This window comes from Lagopus muta, chromosome 1 (assembly GCF_023343835.1).
Source record: "Lagopus muta isolate bLagMut1 chromosome 1, bLagMut1 primary, whole genome shotgun sequence".
Lineage (NCBI taxonomy): Eukaryota > Metazoa > Chordata > Aves > Galliformes > Phasianidae > Lagopus > Lagopus muta.
The window spans coordinates 88133546-88151063 of NC_064433.1; the positions used below are offsets into that span (position 1 = coordinate 88133546).

A 17518-nucleotide genomic window follows, 5' to 3' on the forward strand; every position below is an offset into this window, starting at 1 on the left:
CTTGAGGAAGCCCATGGCTCAGAGATGGCACAGTGATGCAAGGTTTGAAGCTTAGGATACAAAGGAAGATTCTACAAGGAACAGCAGAAAAAAAGAAAAAGTAAACCTCCGTCTTGGGGCTGTTAGTCATTGATGCAAGAGAAACAAAAATAGAAGTTAATGATCTGAGATTTCCTCTTGCGTTTGCATGATTCAAATGTAAGTCCTACTTATAAAAAAAATCAACGTTTGTCAAGCAGCTAGAAATGTTACCTGGATAATCATTCAAGTACACTAAGATATTTGAACTCTCCCTGTCCTCTGCCCCTGCTGATGCTCTTTGCCTTGGTTTGAACATCACTCAACTAAAGTGGTTGATTTATTTGGCATATTCTCTGAATTACTGTGTCACGTGTGACTGTCTGCGCATGCACCCCCACCAGCTGTACAGGAGGGGGAGGGATACAAACAAGAGAAAGAAACCACAGCCTTTGCTGCTGGTTTTCTCTGGGCATCCTATGATGCTCCTGGAAACTGCTGGCTGGCCTCTGATGGTGGTGTTGGGCCTCTAGCAGTGCTCCGAGCATAGGATTTGCTGGAGCAGCCCTCTGAGAGAGATGGGTGCTGAGAGTGATAGGTACTGAGGTGGCCTTCTCCGACCTTGGACTGACAGAGATCAGATCCTGGAGGCAATGTAGTTGTATGCTCCAAGCCCCTTCATTGAATCAGCCCATTCACTGGTAAGGCAGGAGCTGGGGAAGAACGAGTGCAGGAACCCCACAGGCTGAGCAGCACGAACACAGAGGAGACAACACAGGTCTGAGGGACAGCTGTGACACTTCCTCACAGATGAACTGGGTATGACTGAGAGCACAGTAGAAGGATAGGGAGTGCAAGTGAGAGTCTCTCAATGAAGTTGAGAGTCTTGAAAGGTTGAGTAGAAGAAGTAGAAGTGTTCAATCAAGAGAGCTTTTCTGAAGAGGGTGCTTTCAGACTGAAATGCTTAAAAATATGTATTTCCCAGAATGGAGCTCTTTCAAAGTACAAATTTCTGAGAAAATGTGTGGTCTTCTCACATCTAAATTTGCCAAATATTGATTTCTCCTTTTGGTAAAGGTTCAGCAACAGAAAGTGCTATACTAAAAATTGAATTTCTGCTAGACCCAAACCATTGGTAAAGACAAATAAATGTCAAACAGTTAACAGAGGCTGAGCTGTTAAATTAAAAAGATCTACTTGGTAATTCAGAGCTGTGCATGAGAGCTGCTTCCAGAATAGTTATGCAGAAAACATATCTTCTGAAAAAGCAAAGAAGCAACCAACATGAAAGTGGAGATACATACCTATTCTCACCAAAACCCCAAAAGAAGAATCATCACTAGATTCAATATTATTTACTACTACTAGCCAACCTTCAGCTCATGTTAGAAAACCCGCTTTTACCACACGTTTTCTTACATCTGAAAATACATATACGTCCTCTGACAGCCCCACTACAGTTTGTACATTGAACGTTTTAAGATATTCATTTTCTGATAAGGAGAATCCTTCAAACAAAAAGCAGAAAGGAAAGGAAAAAAAGAAAACAAAAGGAAACTCCACCCAAAATGTACCCTAAGTTCAGAAAAACACAAGGCCATGATTATTAAATATAGGTGTTCTGGTTTCAGCTGGGACAGAGTTGATATTCTTCACAGCATGTGGTGTGATGCAAAGTTTAGGGTTAAGGGGAAAAACAATGTTGATAACACACCAATGTTTTAGTTGTTGCTGAGCAGTGCTATACAGAACCAAGAACATTCTAGTTTCTCAGGTCTTTATGCTGTCTTGCCAGTTAGAGGTCTGGGGGGCACAGGGAGGTTAGAGAGGACAGAACCAGGAAAGCTGACCTAAACTGAACAAAGGGGTACTCCATACCATCTGATATCATGTGGTAAAAACTATAACAATGAGGGCAGTTGGTCAGGGAGGGCAGCCACTGCTTGGAGACTGGCTAGTCGGTGGGTGGTGAGCTATTGCATTGTGCATCATTTGTTTTGTAAATATATATACATATAAAAATAATTATCATTACTATTATTTCTCTTTCTCTTTTCTGTCATAGTAAATAGTTTCTATCTCAACCCACAAGTTCTACTTTTTTTCCCTGATTCTCTCCCCCATTCTGCTGGGAGGAGAGGGAGTGATCAATAGGCTGCATGGTGTTTATCTGCCTGCTGAGTTAAACCACACCAATAAGTCAATCCAGGCATAACCAGTCAGTAACACTAGGTAGAAAAGTAGAAATTAGAAGAAGAGAGAGAAAGAGTCCTAGGTGGATTAGTGGTAAAAAATGTCAGTGAAACTTGAACTCATTACCTCAGGGAGGAAAGTAAAGAACTGAGGTGACCCTTTATGGGTTAACAGGGTTAGAAAAAAAGAAGAAAAGCAAATTATATTAATGGTGGAGAATTATACAAGACTTACGTTGGAAAGAGAAAGAATTGCAGATCTCTTAAGTAATCCAGGGTCTTCACTTGTTTCCAGTCCAGTTTTAAGACTCAAAAGGGGTCAGAAACATGATTTATTCAAGGCTTTTGAGACATGTTGTTACCACAGTTTCAGCAGTTCTTACTTAACATTCAGCATAGCTGCAAACCAATGGCTAAATCAGAAATGCCTGGAAAATAAAGGCTTATGGTGCCTGATAGCTTGTATCTATGCAGTCAGTTGTGCCTGGAACAGAAATACTGTGCAAACAAAATAAAATAATAACACACATCTTCCGTTCCTTGTGGTCGTCACAAATGTGCTGCTCTGATGCAAAGATGAAGTTTGGGCTTCTTGGCCAATCAGGAAGTGTCTGTGGTGTGACACTGTCATACAACTGCTCAGATATTAGAACAGGAGAAGTTGGTTACTCACCATCAACAGATATTTTGGGGGACAGCAGGCAATGGCTAAAGCTTTTGCAGGTGGTTTTGATAGGCAAACACCTGGAGGAACCAACAGGTCAAACTGATGCCCTGCTATCAGCTGTGATAGCAGGATGGTTTTAGCTAGCTTTAATAAAGCCATCCAGACATACTTTGAAAGGTAGGGAAATGCATCATAGGTCTTACGGTAGTAGCTGCTGATATATGCTTCTAAACCTTGACCTCAAATTGGAGTATGCAAGCTTTTATTTTGCCAGGTACGTGGGTGTATATAGGATTTAATTTGCACTCTTTTTACAAAACAAGGCCATTAAGTCTTATTAGAAGTTGTTACTGTGACCTTCAGTACCTATTTCATTAATACATTTCTGTTTGCTTTCCAGCCTACCCTGCAATTTTGACTGGCCTACGGGAGGGCTCTGCTGGTACCTTGCAAATGGTGAGCTCATACAGCAGCTGCAAGTCACTTAGCTGCTGTCCATGACTCACATCCCTGCTTCTGAGCAACTCCTGTCCGTATAGCAGTATTCTGCTTCTGTGAACACAAATGGGAGCTAGCTGAGGGATTCTCCATGGCATGGTAATGTCTGACCTTGCATTAGCCCCAGGGAAGGCTCTAGGATGGGATGGAGAGGCTGTGAGTGGTCAGTGGTCATGCAGGGGGCTGCAGGTCTCTCAAGAGACACAATGGAAATTGTAGAGCTTTAGCTTCATGTTCAGTTATTTATTTTTAAGTTAGGAAGTAGCTATTTACTCAAGGTATATGTGATTTTTTTGAAACAAAAACGAAACAATGGAAATCATGGTATTTATCCAAGGGAATAATATTGCATGGGGAAGGAAAGGTAAGGAATCAGGGGCACAGTAGCTAGTCAGCTTCTGATGAATAAGCAAGACAGAGAACACAAATCATTTGTGGGTGGTCCTTTCCTTGGGCTTGAATTAAACATGGTTTACAGCCAGCTAGTCAGAAAATGCCACTGTTTTTTCCTAAAAAGCAACAATTCATCTTTTGCAATATCTGTCACATTAGGACGTGAAAACTACGATGTCACAAAATTTATGTTTTATTTTAAGTTTCAAGTAGAAACTTACCACATTTTAATAGCTATGTTCCAACTGTAGAAAGTTTCCAAGGAAATGTTCTCATTGCCACTTTGGATTGCAGACAATGGGAAGAAACTGGCAGGCTCAGAAAGGTAAATAGCAAACACCTTGGACCACGTTAACCGTTCTTGTTGATTATGAAAAATGAGGAATCTAAACAAAATCTGCTGGGGAAAGAATTAAAACTTATATTCTTTGCACTTCTCAGATTTTTTTTCCTTAGGCTATGATTCTTCACCTCTGTGAAAGGTTGCAGCGAAAGGTGAATGGAATAGCCTTTCTGATGCATGCATATAGACTCCTGAAGAAGAAAAAGAGACTGTGCAAGAAAGATTTAGGTTAGACATTGGGAAACCCTTCTTCATAGTGAGAGCCTGAAAGCTCCAGGAGAGATTGAGCAGATCATTTGCCACCATGACTGGGGCTGCGAGGAATAACATGAACATCACCAATTCTGGCTTTGGACAAGCAGGTGTATTTTTGGTTGTCACTACCAACTGCATTTTCTAGTAAAATTTGGCAGTGTTTCATCTCTGACTCTGAGATGAGCTTCAGCATCATAGAAATGAGGACTGATCAAGAGATTCCCCTGGAACATTCATTTTGGGCAACAGTTCCTCTGTGTTCTTGCCATGAAGTTCAAGCGGATGCGGTGCTACTCTGACTCAGGGCTGAAGCTTTGGGCTGTTCCCAAGTTGCCTACAGTGTCTGTGAGAAAGTGATGGTCTTGCCAGGTGTAATGTATCATGCTACAAGCACAACACAGCTGAAGCAATCAAATATCAATGGAGTGACTAGATCCAAGTTTGAGGATCCTTACTTAGAGCTGAACACTTACTTGGGTGTATACTTTGGAGACTTTCTTTTATCATCTGCTTCATAACAGCAAAACCTAAATGGAAAGTCTGTTGTACCGTGCCAGCTGTACTTAGCACAAAACATATTTCTAGCCCTTAAGACTGACTAGCAAGCTGCTCTTGTTATGATGCTTTGCTTCCAATTGCCTACATCCAGGTTGAAGCTTTTGATCTGTGAACATCCCAAATTAAGAAATTTCTCCTCAAAAAGAGCGTCTGTGGACAGGCAGACCCTTGTATTGTCCATATCCATGCCTTTTCAGACAAGGCATGCTCACGCAGTTCTGCAGAACCACTGTAATTTTCCTGGTGACTTATTTTCAATTTTGGTGTTGGACACTGCAAGCACTTGTTTGCACTGCCCTGCTGAGCAGAGCAAGGGGTGTTGCTATCATGGGACCAGATGATAGGAAACCTTTCAAGAGTATTTGTTCCTCACCTCCAAATAAACGTTCACTCTTTTCATTCTGTTTTCTACACTTTATTGTTAGGTTTAAATCTATTTTGGATGGCAGATTTATATTTCTTCATAGTAAACATCTATAAAAATATTACGAACAACAAGAAATTAACAGAAAAAAAAGGAGAAAGCAATTATGCTATGAGTTCAATGACTGTTTACCAAGACAGAGTTTCAGTTGAGTAGTTCCAGTCTTCATACGGAATGACTGCCTTGTGCTGCCTGCAATATATCAAACTTGCTTTCAGCTAAAAGTGTATACCACTTTCTTTGATTGTGAGTGCAAAGGTCTTTGTGCTGCATGAGTAATAGTATGAATGTCTTTGTTTAGAGGAAAAAAGCAATTCCTCTTAGTATCATAAGCTGCTAAGTAAATGTAATTAGGAACATCCAGGCAGTATGAAGATCTCCCACCCTGCTAGTACGCATCAATTCATCCAGCCTTGATTTTGGAATCTCTCTAGTCCTTCCCCTTTACTGCTTAAGGAGAAAGTAAAGAGAGTACAAGAACAGATTATTTATTTATTTATTTATTTATTTATTTGGAGCAATTGGCATACAACCAGAACTGCTGCATCTACAGCGTGCAATTTCTTGTGATTTCCAGAAACCTCTTATATATGATGCACTCTAGGAAGGTATCTGATTTTGTGTATTCAGTGCATCAGTGTACTAGGCGGCTTTTTTCATGGAATTTGTCTCCTTGTACAACTAACAAAGGTAGGAGTTGCATGGTAATCAGGAAGCATTTCATTCTTGGCCCTGCACTGTGCCCATTACTACTAGTAGTGTTTCTCCACATGGTGTTTGTCCCTGAGGTATTGAATTGAAGGATGTGGAAGCCCACTGTTCAGCCTGGCCCCAAGTAGTGATGAGGATGTCCCTTGACTTTCCTTCGGTTATGTCTCCAATGAGAAATATGGCAGGAGAAGAAACACAATAAATAAAGAGGAAGGAAGTGCTTCCTTGCCAAGCAGGATGGTAAATTTGTAGGAGAGGCTCTGTCTGTTGTGGATATAAGCAGTGGAAGACTGCAGTGGAAGAGTGAGAAATGCTGGAGGCTAACAATTGGCTTTTACTGCCCTACAGCCTAACATGAGCTGCATAGTGAGAAAGGTGTTTCCCAAGCCAAGCACTGTGTGGTACATGGACCAAGCAAAACCTGACAGAGTGGCCTGGAGGTAAAAAGCTCATGAATAGATCAATGACATAACCACAGAAATAATTAACAGCAAAAGCATTGGTTGCTAAACCACTCCTGCCAGTGGGAGCATGCAGATATCCATCTGGGTTACCACTTTGGATAGCATCTCAGCCAAGAAACTTTCAGCCATATGAGTTTGCTTTTCAGTAACAGCATTTAGCACCATTTTGATTTATAGTTTAAAGTGCAATGAAAAGGATTTGCAGCTTTGCTTTATGTGTTTGTTTGTTTTTTCTTCCCCAGAAATGTCTGTTGAACAAAAAGACTCACAAGACAGTGAAGGTTTCTATCATCAGATCTGTGCTTGATGTTACAAGGCACCCACCAGCCACATATGATTTTGTCGTGTGTATGCCTGTTTTTCCTTCCTTGGGAATGAAATATGGAGTATTTCATCAGAAGAAATATTTGTTTCCTTTGGTGAGTCTTTCATAGATAAGACACATCTGAAATGTTAAGAACACTAAACACATATATACTTTGTTATTTGAAATGCAGAATAAATGGTAACTGTATGGAAGTACTGTACACGTCACACAGCTTGAACTTTTTTTCTGGCAGATTTCTTAGCTCAAGTCTCTAAATGAGCCAAGAAACCTGACAAAAACACCTAAGTAAACTCAACTAGCTAAGAAGAAACTTCTACACAAACAAAAGATGCTTGCTATTGTTAAGAAGTATCTTGCTGCAATTCCCATATCCAAAAGTACCCTCACTTAGCTACACAGCACTGGTGAGCTGTTCTAACTATGCATTTCTCAGTGAGTAATCCTGCAGTGTGGCTGGCAAAAAGCGCAGACTGGCTTCCTTTAGCACCCTCTTGTGCATGCCTCATATTCAGGTGTAAATGCACAGTTAAACCTTTTTTTTTTTTCTTCTAATGTGTATGCTCTTTGCACATTAACAATATAATTGAACTGCTGGACTCTGAGCAGCCTTTATTGGTGCACCAGGTAAGCTGGTAACTGCTTGCACCTGTATTCACTTTCGGCTGTGGATACACCAGTCAGTATATTTTTTAGCAAAGACTGTATTGAAAACCAAAGCTCAGTCCCCTCAAAATATGCCTTCAGAGGGATGAAAGATAAATGATCATTTTTCTCCAAAATGACTCATTTCACACAATTTGCAGTTTAGTAGAAATGTCCTCAAATGAGAAAGCCATCAATTAAAGAAGTCTACATTCTTGCCTGTGGGCTATACTAAGATAGCTCCACTCTGTATAAAAATGTTAATGTATTTAGATGTGACAGAAAGGAGGGAAATTACAATAATTCTTGGCAGTGTTCTGTGATGGTGCCATATTAATGCACAGTGTGACACAAATCCCAAACCAAACTTTCAGCCTTTTTTCTTTTAAACAAAGCCTCACTTCTTTTAAGTACTACTGTTCACCCCCCTCCCCTCCCCCCCCAAAGAAAATACATCTAATGAAGACTTATCCCAAGCGTTTACCACAATGGCTTCAGAAAGGTAGAACAAATTAGAAAACAAAATAACTTGGGTTATCTTAGGGGTGCATCTATAATTTTTAAAGCTATTAGAGAAATGATTTTGCAGTAGTAAGGTATCCTTCTGTTTGCATTGCATAGTAAGGTATCCTTTTCTGCTGCTATGACTTCAGAGCAAATACAATGAAGAGATAGTCTGGTGATGTAATCCACCATAGCTAAACCCAGACATAACTAAACCTTAGCCTTTGTTATTCCTGACACTTTAGCTGGCATTTGAATATAGCTCTTTCAGCACTCAGCTGGTAATTAAAAACAACATCTCTACTAATGGTTCAACATTCTGTTTAAGGAAACAACCAACATCCTCAACACTTCTACCTAATTGAGGAACTGATAAAATGTTTCTTAATTTGTGTAAATATGACAAATCTATGCTCTGCCTCCACAAGTTCATCTTATTTTCAGCTTATTGCAGGTAAGTGAACTGTTTTCCTTACCCCTGAAGGGAAGTCCTTTTGAGATGGCTTTCCTTGGGTAGTTGGCTTTGCTCTGTCCAGGATACAGCTGTGTTTCAGTGGTGGGTCATGTGAGCATGTTAGAGAAGTGCTGTTGATAAACGGCAAGGAAAGAAGTGCATTTTTCTCCATAAGCCTCCTCTTGCTTGGGATGTAAACGCTACTTGGGAAGGACAATATCTCTGCTGTCTTTGGCTGACTGGTGAACAGCCCTTGGATTGTAAGAAACCAAACTATTTTTCTCCACTTCTTTGAGGACTCAGTGAGCCCTTTTCAATGCAGTGCCTTTACATTTCCTGCCAGAGTTGCGGCTGCCAGGATGGCTTGCGGATGGAGCCATGCAGGTGCCACCACCAGCAAGTCATGTATGCTATTTCAACCGGCATGCTGATAAGACACATCTGTTTGTATGGGATAAAACCAGGTAGATCACTGCTTCTCTTTAAATGAGGTACATACATACAGACCCTTTAGCCCCAAAACCTTCCCTAGGAGTTGCATAGCCCTGTTACTTCAGTTGCTGCTTGTTTCTTTCCAGACCACCTGGCTGGGTTGTGCATCGGAAGATTACTTGGAAATTAAGCGTGATGCACTCTCTCTCACCTTTAAGTCCTTGAATGATCCTCTTTTTTAAAAAAAGATGAATAAATACACTTTTCGCCCTTAGTAGAGGTGTTTGCTTTGATTTGTCATAGACCTTGGAAATTCAGTACTTCAATCAGCTGTCATGACTAGCTCAGGTAAGGAAAAATTTTAAAAGCCTTCCTTATTATTCATTCAATAGAGGTATGATCTTTGCTTGACCTGTACTTAAATGCCATGTACACAGAGCCAGAGGCATACCAGTGAGAGGTCAGCATGCCCAGCACTGGCGGTACCTGAAGTGCTTTTGGATGGGAATTTGTGAGCTGTGAAATCATTTAGCAAGAGAGCTAACAAATCTTGCTAAAGCTCTGTCACACTACGACAGCATGTAAAATGGCTTGCTGAATATCAGATGTTATTCTTATACTTTTTATAAAATGGAATAGAAACCCTATAAATCTATAAATAAATTTATCCTATTATGATGGAGAGGTGCCTGTGACAGAAAAGAATTTTAAATCCCTCTTTTTTTTTTTATTTTGATCTGACAGTAACAAATCGTCCCCATTCATTAATTATGGGGTAAGTGCTGCTGCTTTACTAGGGGAAACATAGGGATAGCCACATTAAACTATTTTCTGCAATTGAAAGGAAGAGCCACAACAACCTGAGAGCACCCAGACCTACACAGCCATGGTGTGTCCCCAGGCCCACTTTTGGAAAGGCCCTGTCTAGTCTGAAGAGCACCACCAGCATTTACGTCATCCACCTCACAGCTGTTAAACTGAACTCTATGCTTAAGAACAAATCGGTAATGCACAGCCAATCCATGTGAAAGGGTCTGCTTTAATAACCTTAACTGTCACTGATCGCCTGCTGAATTTATGGGATGTGTTTTGAGCATTTAACCTGTCACCCTGACAGCAGGCTCCTGCCACAAAGTCCTTGTTTACTCAGTGCCTGCTGCAAGCTCTTTGATCTATACTCATCCGAGGTTTTTTATTTATTCATAATATTTTTGAAACACTCTACCAACTAAAAGAGATACTGTTCAATCTGTGTTTCTTTAGAGGACCAGCCTACATCTTCAGGCTCTCTAAATTTCACAAGTTGAGCAAGCTTGGCTCCCTTTTCCATGACACAGGGTAACGAATTCGGCCAAAATGCTTTCCCTGTTGCTTCATTGTGAATAAAAGGATTGGAATCTCTCATTCTGGAGACAAATGGCACATGCAGAATGGCAGCATGGGCAGCACAAGGAAATGCTGAGCATTGCCCTCCCCTCCATAGCAGCACAGTGGCCATGCCAAGAGTAAATATAGTCTGCAGTGTCTACCACAGCCTTATTCTCCAAACAAAATGGATAGCAACAGGCTGACTTTCATGAGCCTGTGAAATATTGAGTGTCCACCTTCACCCATGCAATTCAACCCTGTAAGATTCACTTAAAGAAATCTCTATTATGCTGCAGCAATACTTACCCAGACCTGGGTGAGCAATGCAATTGGCAGCGTGTGTCACAGTACTGGCAGAAGAAACTGAGCAAAAGACTTGATTCTGACCCAGCAGAGTACTGCTTGAGAGCTGAATCCCTTCTTACAAAGCCTTGGGGAATGAAGAGGCTATATTTGTGTGCATATGTATATACATAAATATATACGTGTGTGTGTATACATACCACAGTATGAACACAGATTGCAGTAGCACTGAAATTAAATCTGGGTTCTTCTCAGTCTGCCTTCCTCAATCCCTAAAGCAGAGACCTGGCTGCCACTGGGTCACTAAGGGAGAAAAATTTTGCCTATAAATTGCCTAAGACTATAAATACACGATGTAAATGGTTGTATATCATCACTGGCTGAGAAGATACAATGTCAAAGTCATAGTACAAGGCAGAGCTGAGCCATTTCTCTGCTATAAATAGCCCCAGGGACAGCTGTCTTTTAACCAGCATCCATGACATGTGGCACCAGCACTTTGCTGACCACAGGTTAATGCTGCATGTCTCTGGCTCCCTCTTGGTTCCCATACCAGTGCCACTATGGTCCTCTTGGTCAGACCCCTTGGGCTGCAGCTGAGCTTGCTCAATCTAAGCCTGTAAGGAAGGGTGTTGTTTCAGCTCTTGTTATTTTGCAAGATTTTAAATGAAAACAAAGAGACAGCTGGGAATTAGTACAAGGGAACAGTGCACAGAAATAGGTGGGAGGAGGAGGGGAGACAAAACCAAGGCTCTTAAATTCACAGCTTGGTCTCTGAGTCTAGAGATGTCCAGGCTAAGATAAAGCTATATTTCACTTTCTCCAGTTTGTTCAGATAGCGAAATGGTACTTTTCCAAAAATGGGACAGGTGTTAGGAAAGATGGTCTCCTTTTAGTAAATGTGAAATAATCCTCATGGGCGAATAGAAGTCTACTTGCTAACCACCATCTGTTTGTGTTTGATTATCAGACAAATATTCAGCTCTAGAATACTTACTGCTTCAAAGGAAGATTAAAGAAAAGTGTTAAATAAGTTGATAGCACCAGACATCATAGGTGTGAATCTTCTGTGCTAACTTCCTCAAAACTTCTCTTTGTTAGTTGGGAAAACAGTTTCATCCCATTAGAGCAGGTAAAACCCTGTCTACATGCAGATTTATGTATGTTTATTTATTGCAGTTAGTTGATACCATGTTGAAAAGAGCCAAAATGCTCATAGTTTTGAGTTTCAGCTGAAACTTGGGTGAAACCAGCAATCCAGGCTTAACGACCTGAAGTTAATTCATCCATTTCACTACACTCATTTGGCATTTCAAGCTTGTGACAGACCTTTAGAACCAGACATAGCTTTCTGTGGTGGTGCCTGAGGGATGCAAAAATTTCAGGTAGTAGTTTACTATGGATTTGACATCTCTGGGGAAGAAAGAGGAAAAAATAAAGAGCAAGCGATAGGATCCTCAACAATTATTGCAAGCATGTGTGTTTTTCAATAGGAGAAATTATGTTCTGAGCTGCATTAAAAGAAGAGTGGCCAGCACGGTGAAGGAGGTGATTGTCCCCCTCTACTCAGCTTTTGTGAGGCCCCATCTGCAGTACTGCTTCCAGGCCTGGGGTTCCCAGTACAGGAAGGTCATGGAGCTCTTGGAGTGGGTCCGGAGGAGGGCCACTAAGATGATCAGAGGACTGGAGCACCTCTCCTATGAGGAACGGTTGAGGGAACTGGGCTTGTTTAGCTTGGAAAAGAGAAGGATCCAGGGAGACCTCGTTGTGGTCTTCTAATATTTGAAAGAAGCAAATAAACAGGAGGGGGAATGACAGTTTGCGAGGGTAGATAGTGATAGAACAAGGGGGAATGGTTTTAAACTGAGACAGGGGAGGTTTAGGTTAGATATTAGGAGGAGGTTTTTCATTCAGAGCATGGTGGCACACTGGAACAGGCTGCCCAACGAGGTTGTGGATGCCCCATCCTTGGAGGCATTCAAGGCCAGGCTGGATGTGGCTCTGGGCAGCCTGGTGGTTGGCGACCCTGCACACAGCAGGGGGGCTGAAACTAGATGATCATTGTGGTTGTTTTCAACCCAGGCCATTCTGTGATTCTATGATTTCTACCCTATAGACAAAAAGCTGTATTAGCACCACAGTGTTCTGAGAAAGGGAGACAGCAGCACGTGAGTAGATGATGCATCTTCTTTGCCTGATCGGACTGTAACAGGGGAGTTATGAAGATAATTACAGGTACTGCAAAGTGCAAGTGTGGCACAAACTTAGTGTTGGTTTGCACATCTGTGTTAATCAGGAGTCTCTTGCAAAAAATGCAGTAGTAGGTATGCAGCGTTATATAGCCCTCAGCTTGTAACGCTTTTGCTAAGCACGTGACAACTGCTGTGCTTATGTTTAGTTGCCGTTTGATAGTCATCACATTGCCACCCAAAAATAATTACTGAACATGGTGAAGTTGTGTCTAAGCAGAGACCAAACACTGGGTGGTATCATATGTACTAGCACTTTAATGCTCCACCGAAGCATTCCCCTGCACTGAGTTAGAAAACAAAGACTTGAGTCTTCCAATCCATTGAGGATTTGCAGCAGTGAGAGAGAAAGGAAAAACATTTGAGTATACTGTTTTTATTAAATATATTTAATTTAATAATATTAAAGTAAGGAAAGTTGCTAGGCAAATGCAGTGAGTACTGAGAGTAGTTTATGGATGAAATAAATTATTGGAGAAGCTAAATAAAATCATGGAGCAGCAATGAAATCATGAGCTAATGTGGGGCTATAAAGGCTGGCTAATATAGCACTGGAAAACAGCCTCATTAAAGACTAATGAATGAAAAAAAGGTGGGGGTGGACATTTTTTCACAGATCTTTCTCTTCAGAAAGCCTCTATTTAGCAGCAGAATGCCAGAAATTAACTAATTTCTTAACATCTTGGTTTGTGCTTTCAGGACAGGCAGAACCTGTCTATGTGCTTGTAATTGTATGGTAGATCTCTTCTGGCTGAAGCGCAAACCAAGCAGCCACTTTCCTATTCCTGAATATACTGGCAGCACACTGCTGCCTCTTTACCAGAGTATAACCTACAACCATGCATTTCGGGCAAAACCTTGTGACAGCACCTCATGCTTCATGATCCTGCTCTTTCACACCTTGCTCACTGCAGTTTCATTAAAAGAGGGAGGTTCCATTTGCTGCTCCATTTGCCCTCTTTCCCACACCCACATCTGCCTGGCATTCAGCAGAGCCACAGCCCTGGAAGGTCCTCAGCAAGGGAGCTACAACTGAGAACGGTTTCAGGGCATACATAATGCACTGGGGCACCTGCTGAGGCACAGCAGTGAGCTCCAGAGTGTCCCACTGGGGCCACCAGGCTCCTACAGCAGGGATTACTGCTATTAGTTAAATCCTCTGAGGCTGCAACACAATCCATTATGTAAATAATGATACGTTGCATTTGTTGGCGTGCTGTATAGAGCACTGTGTTATGAGATTTCCATGTCCTTTTTTTTTTTTTCCTTTTTTTCCTTTCCTAAATGACGGGTCTGCCATGCTTATCCCTGCAGAATTTAATACCTGATAAGCAAGGCAAAAAGGAAATTTAAATTGAATTAACATAAAAAGCTCTCAGTGAATTTTTAGAGTGCCCTAAAAGTGAATTGATTTTTTTCTGATTTAATAGAGCATTCATACATGCTTGAGTGCATATATACATACATATAGTAGGTAGGGATTTATAATGCATATTTATGAAAATATGCATAGATAGAGTACACGTATACATGCACACATGCACATGTATTAAAAAACAACCTACTATATATATGTGTCTGTATGAGTGCTTAATCTCAGACAGAGCCAGCACCTCATGAGAGAACTAGAGATTTTCCTGGCTCTGTCTAGCTACTGTTTTACATCATTTAAATGGTGGGATCTTTTTTTCTTTGATCTATAAACCAGCAATGATACTAAAGACTTTCAGGTATCTCTGTTACCGCATTTGTTGTTTGCATCAGGAAAAAGTGAATGACATAAAATATCCCCACTTAAGCCTAATGAAGCAGCTGCATAGAGGCTGTTACAATAATTTAATGATATTTCTCTTTATACAGATTTGAATGACTCTACCAATGAATTCCTGCAGAGCCTCAACAACACAACACGCACCTCTGAGGGTACAACCTCTGAGCACTGTAAGTGCTGTGGCAGTTCTGCAAATACCATGTAGTCACGTAGCCACATATCAAAGCTATTGTTTTGGAGGACATGAACACAGCAGTACTTTGAGAAAGCAGGAATATGTCCTTTTGGCAGCATTGATCTTAAATGCAGGCAGCTTAGCTGTATTAGGAAAGGGAAAAATACCTGCCTATAAATAGATTAAAGATGATTTTTGTGGTACAGAGATAGTTCTTGATACAGAAGACTGAGGCCTCACTCAGTCACGGCAGAAGCAGACTGGGCTGCCGCTAAGCCACTTAGTATTGTCAGCTTTTTCATTAGCATCAAAGAGGCAAAAGGTTTATCACTATCCCAGACTGCCGTGCAGACTGGCTTGCTGGAACATCTTAATAGATATTTCCTAATATCCTCTCTTTCTTCTAATGTTCTTTAATTTGATAAGAGCATATTTGCCTACCAATCAGTTGTAGTCCAAAAATGCAAGTGTTCCACCAAATGCCCTTTGCACTTTCTCTGGAATATGATTTCCAGTCCTCAGCAAAGTGAATGATGGTGGATTCTAAACATAAAATCATAGAATGACTTGGAAATATTATTTGTTTACAAAAGTGAAATAAAATAAAAAGAAGAAAAATTTCTTTTAAAGTAAGCTACTAAAAAATTTCTGTGCCAATATCTTTGCATGTAATGTGTCCTTCAACATCACAGACCAGTCTGTTTCAACTACCGTATGGATACATTTATTTACCACCAGCCCATCGGTCAACAGTGCTGCTGAGACACGATCCTACAAATCCTAAGTGGTGGGAATGAGGGCTGGGGCTGTGCTGAGATACTGCCAAACTGTAGAGAAACTCGTGGGGAAGAGAGAATATGGCTGGCTTTCTGACAAGCCATTTTTTAGGCTGTGACTAAATCACTTTCTGCTACTGTTGGGTGGCTGAATTCAGCCCACAAACCCAATCAGAACACAAGCCCATCAACTGGGGCAGTGATGTTTAGCATTTATTGTGGCGAGCCAGGAAAGCTGGCCTTTTTGTATGAGTCTAGGGCTGCTTTGTCCTCTCCAGAGGATCAGCAAGCCAAAAGAAGGACAGCCAAACAACTTCTGACCAGGTTTGGCTTATCACTGTTTCCCGTGTCCTTTGCAGGCAATGTGAGCAATACAAAAGGCAGCCACCTCCCCTGACCAGTGGTGGTCCTTCTCCTCCTCTGTAGCTTTCTAATATTCACAGAGAATCACAGACTTACAGGCATAAGGACATAGTGTCAGTACCAAAAAGAGATGTCAGTATCAACCTGAGGAACAAAAAGAGTAGAAAATGTAGTACAGCACAAACTCCAGTCCAGATGTTTGTACTTAAGTATTTTCATACATATCGGAAGGCTGTGCCATTCATCAAGATCTAACAGATTGGAGAGTTGAGCAGGGAGGAACCTGACAAGGTTTAACAAAAGGTAGTGTTTTGCACATAGTGAGGAATAACCGCATGCATCAGTACAGGATAAGGGATGACCTGCTGGAGAGGAGCTCTGCAGAGAAGGACCTGGGTGTTCTGGTGAACAACAGATTGGCCGTGAGCAGCATGCCTTCTGTCCAAGAATGTCAGTCCAGGGGAGGGCAACGAAGATGATAAAGTGCCTGGAGGATCTTCTGTATGAGGTAAGGCTGACTAACGTGAGTCTGTTCAGGCTGAGGAAAAGAAGACTGAGAGCGAATCTGATAAATGTTTCTAAGTATATAAAGGGAGGTGAGAGGCAAAGGGATGAGGCCAGCCTCTTCTCAGTGGTTCGTAGTCATAGGACAAGGAGTAATGGCCTAAAACTTCAACATAGTTAGTTATGTACTAACATGAGGAAGAACTTTATAGTAAGGGTGACAGATCACTGGAACAGGCTGCCCAGAGAGACAGTGGAGTCTCTTTCTCTGGTGACGTTCAAGACCCATCTGTACAACTACCTGTGTGACCTACTGTACTGAACTGCTTTAGCAGGGGTGTTGGACTCACTGATCTTTAGAGGTCCCTTCCGACCCCTGCAATTCTGTGATTCTGTGATTCTGTAAACTGAGACTATCCATAGCACTCAAGGCCTTTAAGTGCATTGATCACTACTGCCATTTTTTTCATGCAGAGGCATGAAGTGTAGAGTGGTCTCAGACATTTCATCCATTCTGCGGATTGTCTCTAAAACAAACCTCAGAAAAAGAGCTGTGGTGCAGCTTCAATGCATGCTATAGGGCATGAGGGAAGAATGCAAGTAATTTTTTCCCCAGAGCCTCCCACTTCTCTCTAATTTTGTGTGGTAATTAGAGAACATACTTAAACGGAACCATACTTCTAGGGTAACAGACTATTTGAGTTGTGGATAATATATGTGAACGTAGTCTACCTGATTCTTAATCCCAGTCAGAGAAGCACTAAGTTTGTAATTACTACCAAAGTTTAATTCCCTAGTAAGGCATTCAAAGATCTACTGATAAAAACAGTATCTAAGAGCCAATTATTTTTAATCCTAATATCTTTATTGAAGAGCTTGAAAAGACATGCAGATCACAAATAATTTTCTGTCCCAGAAAATCCTTTAGAAACAGAACATCAAACCCTAAATATCAAAGGTAAAAACTGATATATATATTTTTTTCACTGATTTGGGACAGGTTCTTTATCTTCTTTATCTTTACCTTGGCATATAAACTGGCAAAAAAAAAAGTTATGAGTTTTCAGATATGCCTCCAAAGAGCAGTTGGGAGCAGAAGACTGCTGTGAAGGCTTTGAGTTGTTCA

General features: G+C 41.2%; 1 long non-coding RNA gene across 2 annotated transcripts; it reads left to right on the top strand.

The window, feature by feature from the left end:
* The first annotated feature begins 3064 nt into the window (after positions 1-3064).
* Positions 3065-6493, top strand: LOC125688005 (uncharacterized). Of its 2 annotated transcripts, XR_007374559.1 has the most exons (4): positions 3065-3151; positions 3278-3333; positions 4020-4093; positions 4210-6493. It is a non-coding gene; the product is annotated as an uncharacterized LOC125688005 (long non-coding RNA). The 2 variants fall into 2 exon arrangements; XR_007374560.1 differs by lacking the exon at positions 4020-4093.
* The last annotated feature ends 11025 nt before the right edge of the window (positions 6494-17518 follow it).